A 17,367-nucleotide genomic window follows, 5' to 3' on the forward strand; every position below is an offset into this window, starting at 1 on the left:
GGGGCATGGAAAAATTACTGTATTTTTCGGACTATAAGACGCACTTTTTTCCCCCAAAATTTGGGAGGAAAATGGGGGGTGCGTCTTATAGTCCGAAGGTAGCGATTCCGGATCGCCCTCCCCTACTCACGTCAGCGATGTTCCCTGGTGGTCTAGTGACGTCGGGGCAGGAAAGAGCCCCCTCTTTCCTGCCCAGCGCGCTGCTCTCCGTCCTCCTCCGTCCTCCTGTATGCTGCCTGACAGTCTCGGTGAGATTCAAAATGGCCGCCAAGACTCTCGGCGGCCATTTTGAATCTCGCCGAGACCATCAGGCAGCATACAGGAGGACGGAGGAGGACGGAGAGCAGCACGCTGGGCAGGAAAGAGGGGGCTCTTTCCTGCCCCGACGTCACTAGACCACCAGGGAACATCGCTGACGTGAGTAGGGGAGGGCGATCCCGAACTCGGACAAGACGCACCGGAGCACCTAGGTTTTAGAGGCGGGAAAAAGGAAAAAAATTTCCTATTTCCCTCCTCTAAAACCTAGGTGCGTCTTATGGTCCGGTGCGTCTTATAGTCCGAAAAATACGGTATGTTCTTACCCGATAATTTTCTTTCCTTTAATCATAACAGACCAGTCCACACCAACGGGTTATGTCCATCCACCAGCAGAAGGAGAAAATAGTTCCAAATACTTCGCCTCTTAAGGGTATTGTGCGGCCTGGAATGCTCAGTATTTTGAATAGCCAAGCAATGGTGCTCTCAACGTGCTACAAACAAGAAAACAGGAAACAGAGCTTACTGGAACTCCAAGAATGCCCAAATGCGCAACCAAGAGCTGTCAAATCACCCATCGAAAAGGAAGAAGGGGCACCCCTCAGACTTTCTGTCTGTCATGCAGATGCTGTCCTGTAGCAGGAGAAGCGGCTCATCATGGAAAGATAATCGACAGCCAACAAGAGCTGGCATCAAAAAGTGGCATGGAGAATAAGGGTGAATCCCGTCCTCCTGAAAAGGCCTCACAGAAGTTGAAAATGGACCCAATCACCAACATGGAAGAGTCGAGCCCTAGAAAAAAGTAACAAATAAGCAAACCAAGAAAACAGACAGGATGGGCGTCTACACTGGTCTGGAAAGAAAATTATCAGATAAGAACATAATTTTTCCTTCCTCGTCATCAATACCAGACCAGTCCAGACCAATGGGATGTAGCAAAGCAGTCACAGCATTAGGGCGGGAAAAGGAACATTACGAACAGTAAACCAATGCCTCAAAGGGACAAAGGAAATGTCTACAAAGATGTCAAGCAGCATCCTAAGAGGATCCGCCTCAGGCGTAGGCACCCAGAGGCCCACAAACCATGGGAAAAAAACAGAGCCCTTGCGATAAGAGAGAAACAGATGGAAGGAAACCAGTGCCAAGAGACCCAGAATTCGAGGAAGTAGCCTAAAGCATTCTAAAGACCCAGAACACAGAAGAGGAACTACAACAACTGACCACAGGACCAAGAGAACTACATCAAACTAACAAAGACGTGGGAAGGCACCTCACAAGTCAAAGGTCCCCTAAAGAAAGGAAACCGAACCACAATCCTACAGCATATACACTCCGAACTCGTAGAAGAACAGAGACAAACCCCTCCTCGGGGCAAAAGGAACAGAAATAGACCTACGCTCAATAGCCATGCTTTGGAGCCAGGGCCAGCTCCAAAGCCTGAGCAGGAGTAACGTCCAAGAGACAGTAGGAACCATGGTCCCTGTCCAGAGAGAACGAAAGCAATGCCGCCACATCCAAGAACAAAGATACGCCTCAGCTCCAGAGGATAAACTAAGAAAAAACATTCCTGAAGGACAGTGAAAAGAAATAAGGCAGACATGAGCGGGCCCCAAACAACCCACTGCAAGAGAACCATGCAAGCTTGCAGGGAACGGGTCTGGCAGACAAGGAGAAAGGTGGCTAAACAAACTCCAGAACAGCACCAGACAACACCAGAAATGGTGATATTCTCACCCGCCATAGACAGAGAAGCGCGCCCCATAGCTATGATCTTGAAAAGGAGCTTGGTTCGACCAGCACAGAAGCAACAAAACTCAACCACCAGAGACGGAGCAAGGCCCGATGCCCAGAGACAGAAGAAGACTCAATTGCCAGAGATAAAGGAAGGCCGACCTTCAAAGGCAGAGCCAGACTCGACATCTTGAGCTGGAACCAGACTCAACACTCAAAGATGGAGTAAGGATCAGCAACCAAAAAAGGAGTAAACTCCACAGCCAGAAGTGTAATAAGGCCTGACCTCAAGTGATGGGGCAAGGCTCCACACCCAGAAATGGCAGTACAACCTGAAGGAAGCCAGAAAGGCAGAGCTGACATAACAGACAGCCTGACCCAAAAGCAGACGTGCCCGATCTGAGAAGAGACCAAATGCTAGTCTCTAAAAGGTAGAATACTATCCATAGATACAAATAAGCTGCAATGCAAAGAGAACAGACACCAGTTCTGGAATCAAACAGAATGCCCATACTTATCTCCTGCCAACTCCAAGCACAAAGAAAAGGACAGCAGTCCCTGGAGAGAGAAAATAAAAAGGGGAGGGGGGGGGGGGACTGATCTGTGACAGAACAGTGTGTTTTAAGCCTGTAAAGTGTATTGGGTATTTCTCTAGTTTGGCCAGCAGCTGGTGCATGGTTACGTTTTGAAGCTGCTGCAGATCCATGGCTGTTTTCTTTAAGTCTTTTGGAAAGGCAGTATATTTTCAAACTTGTTGTTCTGGGCTCCGATTGGCCCAGGAGCTCAATTTCAGTTCGAGTGTACTGGCTTTTGCCCCAGTCTTAGCCAGGGAGAAACGAGAGACAGATGCACATTGTCCGCTGGCTCCCAGGAGTTATCCTCCGGTCCAGCTTCCTTCCACGCCGCTTGGAACCAAGGATGCGATCCACCTCATACTTCGGATCTGGATCGCTCTCAGATACGGCCACTCTCTTGGGTTCGGGGTGCCACTTGGACCTGCAGAAAGGTTTCGAGAGATACATGGAAAGCGTTATGCACCCAAAGCTGACTGGGTAACTGTAGTCTATAGGTCACCGCTCCTATCCTGGAGCATACTGCAAAAGGCCCAATGAACCGCGAAGCAAACTTCAGCAACGGCATTCGAAGCCTCAGGTACCGCGTGCTTAGCCATACCTTCTCCCCTGGCAGGAATGTGGGAGCCGCCTGTCTCTTGCGGTCAAAGGACTCCTTAGCCTTGGCCACCGCCCGTCTTAATTGCTCCTGGGCTTCCTCCATGCCTCTTGGAGAGAACGGACGGTAGGTTGTACCTGCGGCGGGACCTCCGCAGGAGGGATAGGCGGAGGTAGGCGTGGATATCGTCCATAGATGGTGCAGAAAGGTGTAGTCTGTGAGGCAGAATACAGACTATTATTACATGCGAACTCAGCCCAGGGTAGCAGAGCAGTCCAATCACCCTGGCGCTGGTTAGTATATGCCCGCAAAAAGGCCTTCACGGTCTGATTTACTCGCTCCACCATGCCATTGGTCTGCGGATAATATGCGGACGAGAACAGAGTGGTCACCCCAAAAGCAGAACACAAGTCTCTCCAGAAGCGAGAATTAAACTGCGAACCTCGGTCGGTGATAATTCTGTGGGGCAGTCCATGGAGCCGGAAGATGTGCGTGATGAAGTTGGCCGCCAGAGTGGCAGCAGTGGGTAGGGACTTCATAGGGCCAAAATGGGCCATCCCGGAGAACCGATCAATAACCACCCAGATGACCATATTGCCCTGCGAGGGAGGTAGATCCGTGATGAAGTCCATGGACAGGTCCTCCCATGGTTGTTGTGGTATAGGCATAGGCTGCATCAAACCCCACTGCTTGTGGTGAGAAGATTTGGTGCGGGCGCACACCGGACAAGTAGACACGTACTACCGGACATCCTGCGCCTTCCGGGGCCACCAATAAGACCGAGAGATAAGGTGTAGGGTCTTATGGAGTCCGAAATGGCCGGCAAATTCAGAAGCGTGTCCCCAGCGCAGCACCCTCCTACAGAGACCAACAGGAACGGCCTTCTTGCAGGAGGCACTAGCCCCGGGAATGGAGGGAATGCATGCCGGATTCAACATGGGATAGGGCTCCTCCCGGTCCTCAGAAGCCTCAACGCTGCGGGACAAGGCATCCGCCTGGACATTCTTCTCGCCCAGCCTGAAGATCAGGCGGAAGTCGAACCGGGCAAAAAACAGCGACCACCGGGCCTGGCGGGGGTTCAGTCTGGTCGCGTTCTGTAAGTACAGGAGGTTTTTGTGATCTGTTATTACCGTGACTGGGTGCGCTGCTCCCTCCAATAAATAGCACCACTCCTCAAAGGCCAATTTAAGTGCCAGGAGTTCCCGGTCCCCCACCGTGTAGTTCCGCTCCGTTGGGGTGAATTTGCGGGAGAAAAAGAAGCATGGATGTCTCTTCCCAGATGCAGAAGTCTGGGAGAGTACAGCCCCCGTTCCCAGCGCTGAGGCGTCCACCTCCACCAGGAAAGGCTGGGTTGGGTCCGGGCTGCGGAGTACCGGGGCAGAGAGGAAAGCGTCCTTCAAGATGGCGAAAGCAGTGAGGGCCTCCGGCGTCCAGTTCTTCACATCGGCCCCCTTCCTCGTGAGGGCCGTCAGCGGAGCCGTGATAAGGGAGTAATTCCGGATAAACTGCCGGCAGTAGTTGGCAAACCCCAGGAATCTCTGCAAAGCCCAAAGACCCTGGGGCACCGGCCAGTCGCAGATCACCTTCAACTTATCGGGATCCATCTGCAGCCCAGTGGAGGAGACAATGTACCCGAGGAAGGGCAGGCTCTGCTGCTGGAAGGAGCACTTCTCCAACTTGGCATACAGTCGGTGCTCCCTGAGGCGCTGTAACACAGTGCGGACGTGGGTGACATGTTGCGGCAGAGAAGAGGAGAAGATCAGGATGTCATCAAGATATACAATCACAGAGGTGATTAGTAAGTCCTGGAATATGAAATTTACAAAGTTCTGGAACACTGCAGGTGCATTGCACAGGCCGAACGGCATCACCCGGTATTCGAAATGCCCTTCGTGGGTGTCGAATGCCGTCTTCCATTCATCACCCTCTCTGATCCGCACCAGATTATAGGCTCCTCGCAAGTCCAGCTTTGTGAAGACCTTAGCCCCCTGCAGGCGATCAAACAGTTCTGGGATGAGTGGGAGCGGATATCGGTTCTTCACAGTGATTTTGTTCAGGCCCCAATAGTTGATGCAGGGACGAAGGGACTCATCCTTCTTGGATACAAAGAAGAACCTGGCCCCTGCGGGCAAGGTGGAGGGCCGAATGAACCCTTTTAGTAAGTTCTCCTCTACATAGGCCCGCATGACCCGAGATTCCTCCCAGGACAAGGTGTACAGGCGCCCCGTGTGGATTGGCTCCTGGAAGCAGATCGATTGAACGACCAATGGGGAGGAAGTGTGTCAGCCGCTCGAGCACAGAACACATCCTGGAAGTCTTGATATTCCTTGGGAAGCCCGAGCAACCTCCCCTGCGGAGTCTGGAGCTGGACGGAGCAGACAGGAATGGGTGGCTCGACCTGCTGAAGACAGTGCTGGAAACACCGAGAACCCCATTGCCCAATCTCCCCGGTGGACCAGTCGATAACGGGGGCATGAAGTCAGAGCCAGGGCAATCCAAGGATCACTGGGTGAATGGCTCAAAAGAGCACCAGGAACTGGATCTCCTCCTGATGAAGCGCCCCAACCTGCATACCCAAGGGAGAGGTGATCCGGGTGATAGTCTGGGGAAGACTGTCCCCCTGGATGGAGGTAATCCTGAGAACCGGTTGGCAGGGCATAGTGAGGGCCCCCCAGCTGGGACAGAAACTCGGCATCAATGAAGTTTCCTCCAGCCCCGGAGTCCAGCAAGGCCATCATCTGGGCCTGGAACCCCTCTCCGTGGAGCAGTACGGGGACTGAGAGCAAATCATCTGGAAGGGAAGACAACTGGCCCAGAGCCACTCCATTCACGGGGCTCTGGCCTGAGCGTTTCCCGACCTCCCTGGCTTATTCGGGCAGGTATCCGTGAAGTGGCCTGGCTGCTCACAGTACAGGCATAGATTCCTCCTGCGGTGAGCCCTTTCTTCTCTGGACAACCGATGCCGCCCCATCACCATGGGTTCCTCCTTAGTTCCTTCCGAACCTCCCTCAGGGACCCTAGGCATCTCTGGTCGGTGGGAGCGGGACCTGGGGGTCTGAACGGCTTGTTGGGTAGCCCTCTACTGGGCTCGCTCCTGGAAACAGACGTCAATCCTGGTGCAGAGTGCGATGAGAGCGTCCAGGGTGACGGGAACCATCCTTTATTTTGCCGTTCAGCCCCTGCCAAAAGATGGCCGTTAAGGCCTCCTGGTTCCACCTCAGCTCCGCGGCAAGAGTTCGGAACCGAACAGCATACGCCCCGACCGACCCGGTGCCCTGCTGGATACACAACAACTCTCCAGAGGCAGATGGGGGCCGGCCAGGCACGTCGAATACCATTCGGAACTGCCGCAGGAACTCATCCAGGTCCGCCAGTACCAGATTCCGCTGTTCCCACAGCGTGGACGCCCAGGCCAGGGCAGCATCAGAAAGCAAGGAGATGATATGGGTCACCTTCACTTTGTCAGATGGGCAGGCCTCTGGTAGTAGCTCAAACAGGATCTGACACTGATTGAGGAACCCCCAGCACGCTGAAGGGGTTCCGTCGAACCAGGGAGGCTATGGAAGCCGCAACCAGGATGCAGAAACCTCCGCCCTCCGATCCGGAGGAGCCGCGGCAAGTTGCTGCTGAAGCGTGGGTAGCTGATTGCAGACATCATGAAGAACGCTGGACAAGCGAGTTAGCTGAGCCTGCTGCTGTTGTAAAACCTGAGCCAGGTTGGAGAACTCGGTCTTGTCTGGCAAACTCATGGCTTCGGCTTACTGTTACGTCTGGGGAAGTGAGCCCTTGTGCCCCGGCTGAGCACGGCGAAGAGGGAGCAGCACTGTACTCGGTCAGGCAGGCAGACAACCCCTAGCTTCACCTGGGAAGCGACCGCTGTTCCCCGAGAGTTGAGCCCCCAGGTGCAGGCGGCCACCAGGACTTCCTGAACCGGCGGTGTGTACAGCCACCAACCAGACAGGCGGGGAAGCTGACACAGTCCAGGGACCAGGGAGGCAGCAACACAGCAGAGTAGTCAGGAAACAATCCAAGGGTCAAAACACAGGAACACAGGATCATAAGATAACCGGCACTAGAACACAGACGAGGACTGCGACCTCTACAACAAAAGAAGCCAAAGCATGGAAGGACTGGTGGCAGGGCTTTAAATAGTATAGGAATTAGGCTCAAACATGTGCAGCTGTTCCAAGATGGCTGCCCCCATCAGAGGAGATGCTCTACGTCCAAATATGGGCTTCCTTCCTGAAGCTGCCCAACTCCAAGATGGCTGCCACAACCTGAGACGCCCATCTCCAAGATGGCCGCCCTATCCTGGAGATACCCACATCCAAGATGTCTCCCGCATCCTCGAATGCCCATACCCTGCGCAAGCAGGCTGCACCTCTGGAGGAGTGTAACAGAGTGTAACATTAACCTGGAAACAGCTGTACCTCCCAGAAAAACAGCTGAACAACAAACAGAGGAGGCATGGTCACTGCATACTATAGACATTAGCAGTGTCGCAGCTGGACATCTGGGACAGTTTGTATTCACATCCAGTACCCGGATCCTCAGAAAATGTAAGTTCTTTACCCATTCTGGTAATAGATGGATACAGGGAAACTCAAATTTTCAGCACTGTGATAAAATTCCTACCGCAGGGATTCACAAAATTCCCAGAGCCGTAGCTCGCTCCCTTCGCTCTCTCCTACCTGATGGCTAAACTGGTGAATCTCCATGCTATCTCCTCTCCCCAAGTCACTCCATTTGCACCCCACCCACATACAGCTCAGACTCCTCTCATCGACTTATAAGTACCCAGGACTTCACTCCCGAGCACTCGACTGTGAGTAACCTATCTATCCTAAATTGACACCAAAATTAACACAATCAAAATACTGCTGGTAATCTACTCCCTTGCACTGATCCACCTAGCACTATCCATCCCACTCACAGAACATTACTTCATACCCACCCTACAAAATCACCAAAGACTGATCAAACATTCCACGCTCCATCAATCCGATTCTCACCACACTAAAGGAAAACCATTTAAACATGGACATCGCCAACAAAATGGGAGGAAAGATCACATCAAACACACATCACCCAAGGAATGACAAATAACAAAAATCCATACAACACAAAACCTAGAAGTCACATACCAAAATATCCAGGTACGCTACATCAATGCTAGGTCCGTAATCAACAAAACAACAACAATATCAGATTGGATCACCTCAGAAAACCTCGATCTCATCTTTATCAATGAAACATGGATTCACAACCAAAACAACCTAATAATCCTCGAACTATGCCCGCCAGGTTACAAAATCACCCACCGAACCAGATAGGAAAAAAGAGGCGGAGGCATAGCACTAATATACCGAGTACAATTCATCTCTGAAACCATTGCCGCTTCCATAACACCCCAACTAGAAATTGCCTCATTTAGAATCCATAACAACTCCCTGACCGATCACCTAAATTGCGTACTTTTCTACAGATCATCCGGCAACTGGAAGGAAAGCCAGCCCATCTTCATGGACTTCATATTAAACAACTGTGTAAACAACAACAACATACTACTACTAGGCGACATTAACCTTCACCTAGAAGACCTCCTCCACCAACGCTGATGAATGTAAAGACTTCCTACAGTCCTGGGATTTTAAATGGCCCCACATGCAAACTACCCATATCAAGGGACACACACTGGACCTACTATCAAATAAACTACACACAGACAACAACCTATTACTAACAGACATCAAATGGGCAGCATTACCCTGGACCGACCATTATAAACTGAACCTAACTTTAAACTGGCGGAAGAAGGGCTCAAACTGCACACCAGAACATACTACCTACACTACAAGAGGGTAAATCGATCCACAAATATTCTGGCAACAAATATATGAAAAAGAATGGCCAACACACACTGATTCCATACTTTATCTCAACCACTGGGGTGACAGATGCAACAGTGTACTAAACAATATAGTACCCTTAAAAACAAAAAACATCAAAAAGACAGACCACAATACCATGGTTCAATGACGAACTAAAAAAACTCAAAACACAGACCAGAAAACTTGAACGAGCATGGAGAAAGACAAAAGATGAACACACACTTAACACATGGAAACAAATACATAGAAAATACAAATATGCAACAAGACAAACCAAAAGATCCCACTTCAAAATCAAATTAGGAACGGATTACAAAGATATGAAAAAACTATTCCAAATCGTAAATAAGTTACTAGAAACCACCCCTATCACCACATCCAACACAGACATCCCACCCGCAGACAAACTCGCTAACTACTTTAACGAAAAAATTAAAAAACTATGTAGCACACTTCCTCACCATAACACCGACATTGAAATCTTCCTCAACGATCTGGACCCAACCACAGAAGGATACCCAGCTGACCGCATTTGGACAACATTTAACCTCCTCAATACCGAATCAGTTACACAAGCGACTCACAGGTTCGCCAAGACCCACTGCAAATTGGACACATACCCCAGTCATCTACTTAAGTCTGCCCCAGATCACTTCAAACAGACCTTACATCCCATCTTAACTTCATGCTACAACAAGGTCTCTTCCCTGAGGAACATGGCAACATCCTACTCACCCCAATACCAAAAGACGCCAAGAAAGGCACAAACGATCTCACCAATTACTACCCAATTGCGTCTATCCCATTAGTAGTAAAAATGATGGAGAGCTTTGTGACTAAACAGCTTACGGAATACCTGGACAAGTTCTCAATACTACATAACTCACAATCAGGATTCAGATCCCACCATAGCACTGAAACTGTCCTAGTCACCCTCCTGGCCAAATTCAAACATGAGATTGCCACAGGCAAAAGCATACTCCTCCTCCAGTTTGACATGTCGAGCGCATTCGACATGGTAAACCACAACATACTACTAAGAATACTAGGCCACTTCGGGATTGGAGGAAATGTACTTAACTGGATTAAAGGTTTTCTAACCACCAGATCTTATCAAGTAAAATCAAATTCAAACATATCACCACCGTGGAAAGCAGTCTGCGGAGTACCTCAGGGATCACCATTATCACCAATACTCTTCAACATGATGATGATTCCACTGGCACAGTCCTTATCCAACTGAGGCCTTAACTCATTCATTTACAACAGATGATGTTACAATATACATCCCCTTCAGACATGATCTAACAGAAATAACCAACAAAATCAATGATGGCCTGAACATCATGGACTCCTGGGCAAACTCATTCCAACTGAAACTGAACACCGAAAAAACACACTGCCTCATAACAAATACAAACCCACAACCATAAATACTCCAGGACATACCCTCCCCCTACCTCGGACAGCTTGAAAATACTCGGCGTCACACTTGACTGCAACCTTACCCTAGAGAGTCAAATAAACTCTGTAACAAATAAAATGTTCTATTCAATGTGGAAGCTCAAACGATTAAAACCTTTCTTCCCAAGAACGACCTTTCGATACCTAATACAATCAATGGTCCTAAGCCATTATTATTATTAGCATTTGTATAGCACTCCCAGACGCACGCAGCGCTGAACACCTGATACAAAGAGACAGTCCCTGCTCAAAAGAGCTTACAATCTAAATAAGCCATGCAGACTATTGCAACGGAATCTATGCGGGTTGCAAAGAACAACTCATAAAAAAACTTCAGACTGCCCAAAATACAGCAGCCAGGCTGATATTCAGCAAAACACTCTTCGAAAGTGCTCAACCCCTCAGAGGAAAGTTGCATTGGCTCCCAATCAAAGAATGGATCATCTTCAAAATCTGCACCTTAGTCCACAAAATCTTATACAGCGTAGTCCCAGGATACATGACAGACCTTACAGACTTACCAATAAGAAACAAAGTCAGATCGTCAAGATCCTACTTAAACCTACACTACCCAAATTGCAAAGGACTGAAATATAAAACAACTTACGCATCCGGCTTCTCCTACATAAGCGCACAACTATGGAATGGCCTCCCAAAAGCTGTGAAAACAATCCACGACCACCTGAACTTCAGGAAATCACTAAAAACCAACCTCTTCAAAAAGGCCTACCCCAACGACTCCACGTAACCCTCTTCACCTACCAACACAGCATATCTATGATCAAACAGGACAACACACAATCTTCACCCCTTCCGACCCTCCACTTATACCTCATTCGATCACTATACAACTATGTATTTGTTATCAACCGACTGGGCAAACGCCTCTGACGGTACTATGTAAGCCACATTGAGCCTGCAAATAGGTGGGAAAATGTAGGGTACAAATGCAACAAATAAATATCCTATATAATAATTCTCACCTCCAACAGGATGTGCTTGGGACCGTGCCTGCCGGAAGTGGTCTGCTAGGCAGGCACGCACTGACCTCAGTGACATCAGTGACAGACAATTTGGCAAAGCAAAACAATCTGAGTGCTGGCCATTAGGACACAGGGTTGATAGGAGAGTTTTAAAAGACTGAAGGAACCGAAAGTGTTAAATGGGGGGGAGGGGGGAGTTCTGAACAACTGAAAGACATGAACATTTGGGAAAGGAAAACAATCTGAATGCTGGCCATTAGGACACAGGGTAGATAGGAGAGTTTTAAAAGACTGAAGGAAACGAAAGTGTTAAACTGGAGAAGGGGGGTGGGAGTTGTGAATGACTGAAAGACATGCAAATTTGGGACAGGAAAACAATCTCAATGCTGGCCATTAGCACACAGGGTACATAGGACAGTTTTAAAAGACTGAAGGAACCAAAAGTGTTCGGGGGGGGGGGGGGGGGGGGCAAGTTCTGAATGAATGAAAGAAATGAAAATTTACAAGAGGAACAAAATCTGAATGCCGGGCATTTGTACACAGGGTACATAGGACACTTTTTTAAAAAAATGAAGGACATGAAAGTATTACATCTTGGGGGAGGGGTGAGGAGGAAAGCGGTGGGGTATCCGGATACTGGGCGTTAGGGCCACGGGGGTACATAGACTTTTGAAAGCCTTAAGGAACCCAAAGTGTGGGAAGGAGGAGGAAAAGGAGGGGAGGGAACGGAGTGAGGGGCATTAGGAACAGGGGCCCTGTCACACACTCTCATTCTCACACACACACTGTCACACAGACAGTCTCACTCTGTCACACACCCGCACATTCACTCTGGCTCTCTCTCTCTCTCAAACATACACATTCCCAGCAAAACCTTGCTAGCGCCCGTTTCATTCGTTCCAGAAACGGGCCTTTTTTACTAGTAATAAATAAGTAAGAAAGTTTCAAATAGGTTGTTGTGCTCTGGCGACTGACAAGGCAGACTAGTAACAGGAAGTGAACTTATTCAGGGAATGAAGGAACCTGCATATGGTATCTTAATACATAAAAAAAAGCAGGAAAAGCCCAGACCTGTCAAACAACTTCTGTGGGAGGATTGTGCCCTGATGATCGAAGCTAATAGTGCATAAATTTGCAAGTTATTAGCTTTGATCATAGGGGATTGTCCTGCGCTGTTCCAGCACCATTTTTACAGCGCTATTTGGAACAGCACTGGGTTTTTGATCATGGGCCCATTAGTGCCTCCTGAATAGGAAGCAGTTAAGCACTCCTTCGCACTAATGGAAAATTTAGCACAAGAGCTGCAAAAACAATTATTTAACAAGCCCTAAATACTGACAAAGAAAATCTGCACTAAAAGTCCACACATTTTAGTAAAAGCACCCCTTATTTCCTCCCTTCACTCCACCCTCAAGCTCCTTGTGGCAGATTTAAATTTGGCACAGGCAACACAAATTATTACTTCAAATTTTGAAGGTACTGAAGAGGAGCCTACCCCACACCCCTTCATTACCTCCCATCTCTACTCTCCTGTGTGAGTTATGAAATGGAACCGATAGCACCAATTTGTGTTCAACCCTCGCAACTGGTTTTGATAGCAATGAATACTACCATATATTTCGAAGTGCAGTAAGCCAGTCAGACTCTGTCTGGCCTGAGGAACTTTTCAGCTGCTCTCCCTCTCCACTAAACTGACAAGCAGTTACACCACCGCCTCAATACCTACCAGATTACAATGAAGGTGCAAGGCGTTAGGAAGTGAGCAGTTTTCTTACCAAGTTGACCTTTTACAATCTCATTGCCGGCCGCCTTTCTCCCGCATTGTTGCAGCAATCGGTTTCCATGACTACCAGAGAGAGGGGGGCGGGAAGAAAAAAAACAACACTGTTTTGACACATGCGCATCTGGCCGCCAACTTCACAACTGTAAAACAGCGAATCCACATTGGCAATAGGACTTCAAGCTGTGCCGTTCAAGCCTCGTTCTGAGGCTCCGACAGCGTCTCTCATTGTGTTCCAAGCCTCATTCAGTTCCAAGTCTCAGGCAAAAGGTAAAAGACGGATACAGCGTGATCCCCAGGATCTTCCCGGGCCGGATTCGATCAGAAAACTTTTAAAAGTTCATTTTTTTCTGGCATTCGTTTACATATGGACAGTTTACATATATCCTCCGAAATTTTTTTTCTTTTCTGTGTTGATCGTATTTAACGCTGGAGATTATTGATTATTCTCCCGGACCTTCCTATTTCCGCACAATCTCGTCCACCTTAAAAGGGGCGAGCCCCCGTGCTGCCGTAAATTTCACCGGTTCTTCTCCACAGGAAGGTAACGTTACGTCACAGAGGGCGTGACTTAGCAGGATCTGTTTTCTCGGAGGTTGAATGCAACAAAAGCCAGTAGGCGGAGCTTGCCTGTAATAGACTGAGCATGCCACCGTTTTAGTTTACCAACAGGCAGATGATCAAAAGCAAACGCCAGCGCTAGAGGCTGTTAGCGCCATACTAGCGCTGGCGTTTTCTACCGCCCCATAATTAGAGCCCTCGAGCGCACGAAACAATGCGCTCAGGGCTCTTTGCACAAGTAGCATGCAAATGCATGCTAAACAGGGCTTAGCGCATTCATCGCCAATGATCAGCGGCCAGCACACCAAAATTTGGGTCACTGGGCGTGGCAAACCCTACGCCAGCTCCGAGCTGGCGTTAGGGTTTGCAGATGATTGGGGAGGAATGGTGAGCCCTGTCCATATAAGGGAATAGCCCCGCCCAGCGCATCCCAGGATGCACTGGGCGGGACTGAGCACCGCCATTTTGTGCGACAACCCAAGGAAGAGGAGGGAGGCAGGCTACCTCTCTCCTCCAACTAAAAGGTAGGGGGGCAGGGAGGGGGTTCTTTTTTACACTGGACCACCAGAGATTCTACAGAGAACGCTGGGGGGGGGGGGGGGGTCGCTCGCGGGGGGGGAGGGAGGGAGGTTTGACCGGCGGCCACTGGACCACCAGGGACCATTTTCTGGGGGTTTGGGGGGGCTGGAGACCCACCGGATCTCCAGCCCTCCCTGAACCTGGGGGGATGGGAGCGTCAGGGGGACCGGACCTCCATCCCCCTTTGCTTGGGGCAGGGGTAGTCAGGGCCTGGTGGTCCCATGAACCTCCAGCCCCTGTGTTTGACAGGTTTGGGCTTTTGATAGCCCAGACCTGTTAAACAAGTGTGGGAGGATGCGCACGGCACAATTCGCCCGCACTTCTACCCCATGATCAGAGATAATTGCGCTGCGTAAATTTGCATGCATTATCTCTGATCATAGGTCTAATGGCGCCCTGCGCTGTTTCAGCGCTAGTTTATAGCGCTGTTTGGAACAGCGCGGGGCTTTTCATCATCTGCCTGCAAAACAATAGCAATTGACAACACTAGCAAAAGATTATTAGAAATAACGGACTGGTTATGAGTGGTCCATCTGTATAGTCTAAACCTAATCCAGTTGGATACAGATGGTCAAATTTCATTGAGATCCTGTTTCCTGAGTGGTTCATCTTAACTGTTGTTGGAAACTGCCTTGGGAAGCCTGGTGTTATAAAGATGGAATAAAAAACTCTCCTTTAATTGGGGCACATGGAATCACATCTTCATCTCATCTGTCATGTAGACATTGACATTTTAGATATACAAATGGATTATTCTATTTTTAGGCATGTTTCAGGGACAAGTGGTTTTATAACTCAAAAGAAAAATAAATATTTTATTTCATGCAGATCTCTTTTGCTTAAACATAACTAAATGGGCTAGAAGCCCCTAATGCAGTCCATAGGTTTTCTTATGTTTTGTTCTTGTCATGACTTATACTGTGCCAATGTGACAGAAAAAGTGGGAGAGCGACCAAGGATGCCAGAAGCTGGAGGATGTTGAATGATAAACAATTTTATTAATAAATTTGAAGACTCGACACATCAGGAGTCTATAAAAACATACATTTATATAAAGAAATGGAAACAACAAAATATAATACACACACAAAATATATAAATATATATATATAAAATGTAATAAATATTAACACATATGTTCGCTTTATATTATTTGCTATTCTTTTCTCAATTTTATGTGCATTTTTGCATGGTGTTTTTTGCTTTTTAACATATTTATTACATTACTATTCTACATATAGTATGTTTTTATGCTTGTATATTTGTGTGTATTCCTCAAAATTTATTTAAAAGACCCTTAATATATAAATTTTATAATTCATAAATTTATTTAACTTACAAATTTATTGTTTTATATATATATATATTTATATATTTTGTGTGTGTATTATATTTTGTTGTTTCCATTTCTTTATATAAATGTATGTTTTTATAGACTCCTGATGCAGGCCTGACGGCCGAAACACGACGTTGTGTCGAGTCTTCAAATTTATTAATAAAATTGTTTATCATTCAACATCCTCCAGCTTCTGGCATCCTTGGTCGCTCTCCCACTTTTTCTGTCACATTGTTTTAACCGTGGGGTGTTTGAGTTCTCCGCTTTTCTGGCGGATCTTCTCCCACATTTATACTGTGCCAAAACAGAAATTTCTTATCTCTATCTGTTCGATAATTGTGAACACTATCCACCCTAAAAAGTTGTTATGTGGCTGTACTGGAGGAATTATGATATTGTGTCCCTAGTCATGCATCCAAAGGTTATATAATCCTTTTTTATTTTAGGTTTTTTACATTTTATCTGACATTATCCCAAGCAAACTCAGTTTCAATGTGGCTTATATTTGACAATACAGTGAGAATAATGGGAGCAAATAGATGGATGTGTCTGTAACATTTAATAAAGTTGAGATTAGCATATATACCCAGCTGAGCATTTAAAAGTGTATTTGGGACTTCTGATAGAAAGTTCACCAGGATCCTGCAGTATTTGGCCCTTCTGATCAAAATAGACCAGGATCCTTGTGTATTCGGGACTTCCGATCAAAAATGCACCAGGATCCTGGTCTATTGTCGATCAGAAGGCCCGAATACACCAGGGTCCTGGTCTAGTTTTGATCAGAAGGGCCAAATACACCAGGATCCTGATCTATTTTGATCAGAAGGGCCAAATACTGCAGGATCCTGGTGTATTTTCGATCAGAAGGGCCACATACTGTAGGATCCTGCTGTATCTTCGATCAGAAGGGCCACATACACCAGGATCCTGGTCTATATTGATCAGAAGGACCACATACACCAGGATTCTGGTCTATTTTGATCAGAAGGGCCAAATAATATAGGATCCTGGTGTATTTTCGATCAGAAGGGCCAAATACTGCAGGATCCTGGTGTGTTTTCGATCAGAAGGGCCAAATACTGCAGGATCCTGGTCTATTTTGATCAGAAGGGCCACATACACCAGGATCCTGGTCTATTTTCATCAGAAGGGCCACATACGGCAGGATCCTGGTGTCTATTTGATCAGAACATAGTAACATAGTAGATGACGGCAGAAAAAGACCTGCATGGTCCATCCAGTCTGCCCAACAAGATAAACTCATATGTGTATACCTTACCTTGATTTGTACCTGCCTTTTTCAGGGCACAGACCGTACAAGTCTGGCCAGCAGTATTTCCCGCCTCCCAACCACCAGTCCCGCCTCCCATCACTGGCTCTGGCACAGACCATATAAGTCTGCCCTCCACTAAGGATCCCAACCACCAACCCCTCTTCCCCCACCTGCTCTGCCACCCAATTTCAGCTAAGCTTCTGAGGATCCATTCCTACTGCACAGGATTCCTTTATGCATATCCCACGCATGTTTGAATTCCGTTACCGATTTCATCTCCACCACCTCCCGCGGGAGGGCATTCCAAGCATCCACCACCCTCTCTGTGAAAAAATACTTCCTGA

At 47.9% G+C, this 17,367-nt stretch overlaps 1 protein-coding gene across 1 annotated transcript in view; it reads right to left on the minus strand.

Moving 5' to 3' along the window:
* The window catches only part of ULK4 (unc-51 like kinase 4), a gene marked incomplete in the record, with an annotated part of 1,752,451 nt that extends 1,739,120 nt beyond the window's left edge, over positions 1–13,331 (minus strand). Inside the window, 1 exon segment of the mRNA XM_030209369.1 lies at positions 13,221–13,331.
* Between the last annotated feature and the right edge of the window lie 4,036 nt (positions 13,332–17,367).

Source organism: Microcaecilia unicolor, chromosome 1, assembly GCF_901765095.1.
Source record: "Microcaecilia unicolor chromosome 1, aMicUni1.1, whole genome shotgun sequence".
Lineage (NCBI taxonomy): Eukaryota > Metazoa > Chordata > Amphibia > Gymnophiona > Siphonopidae > Microcaecilia > Microcaecilia unicolor.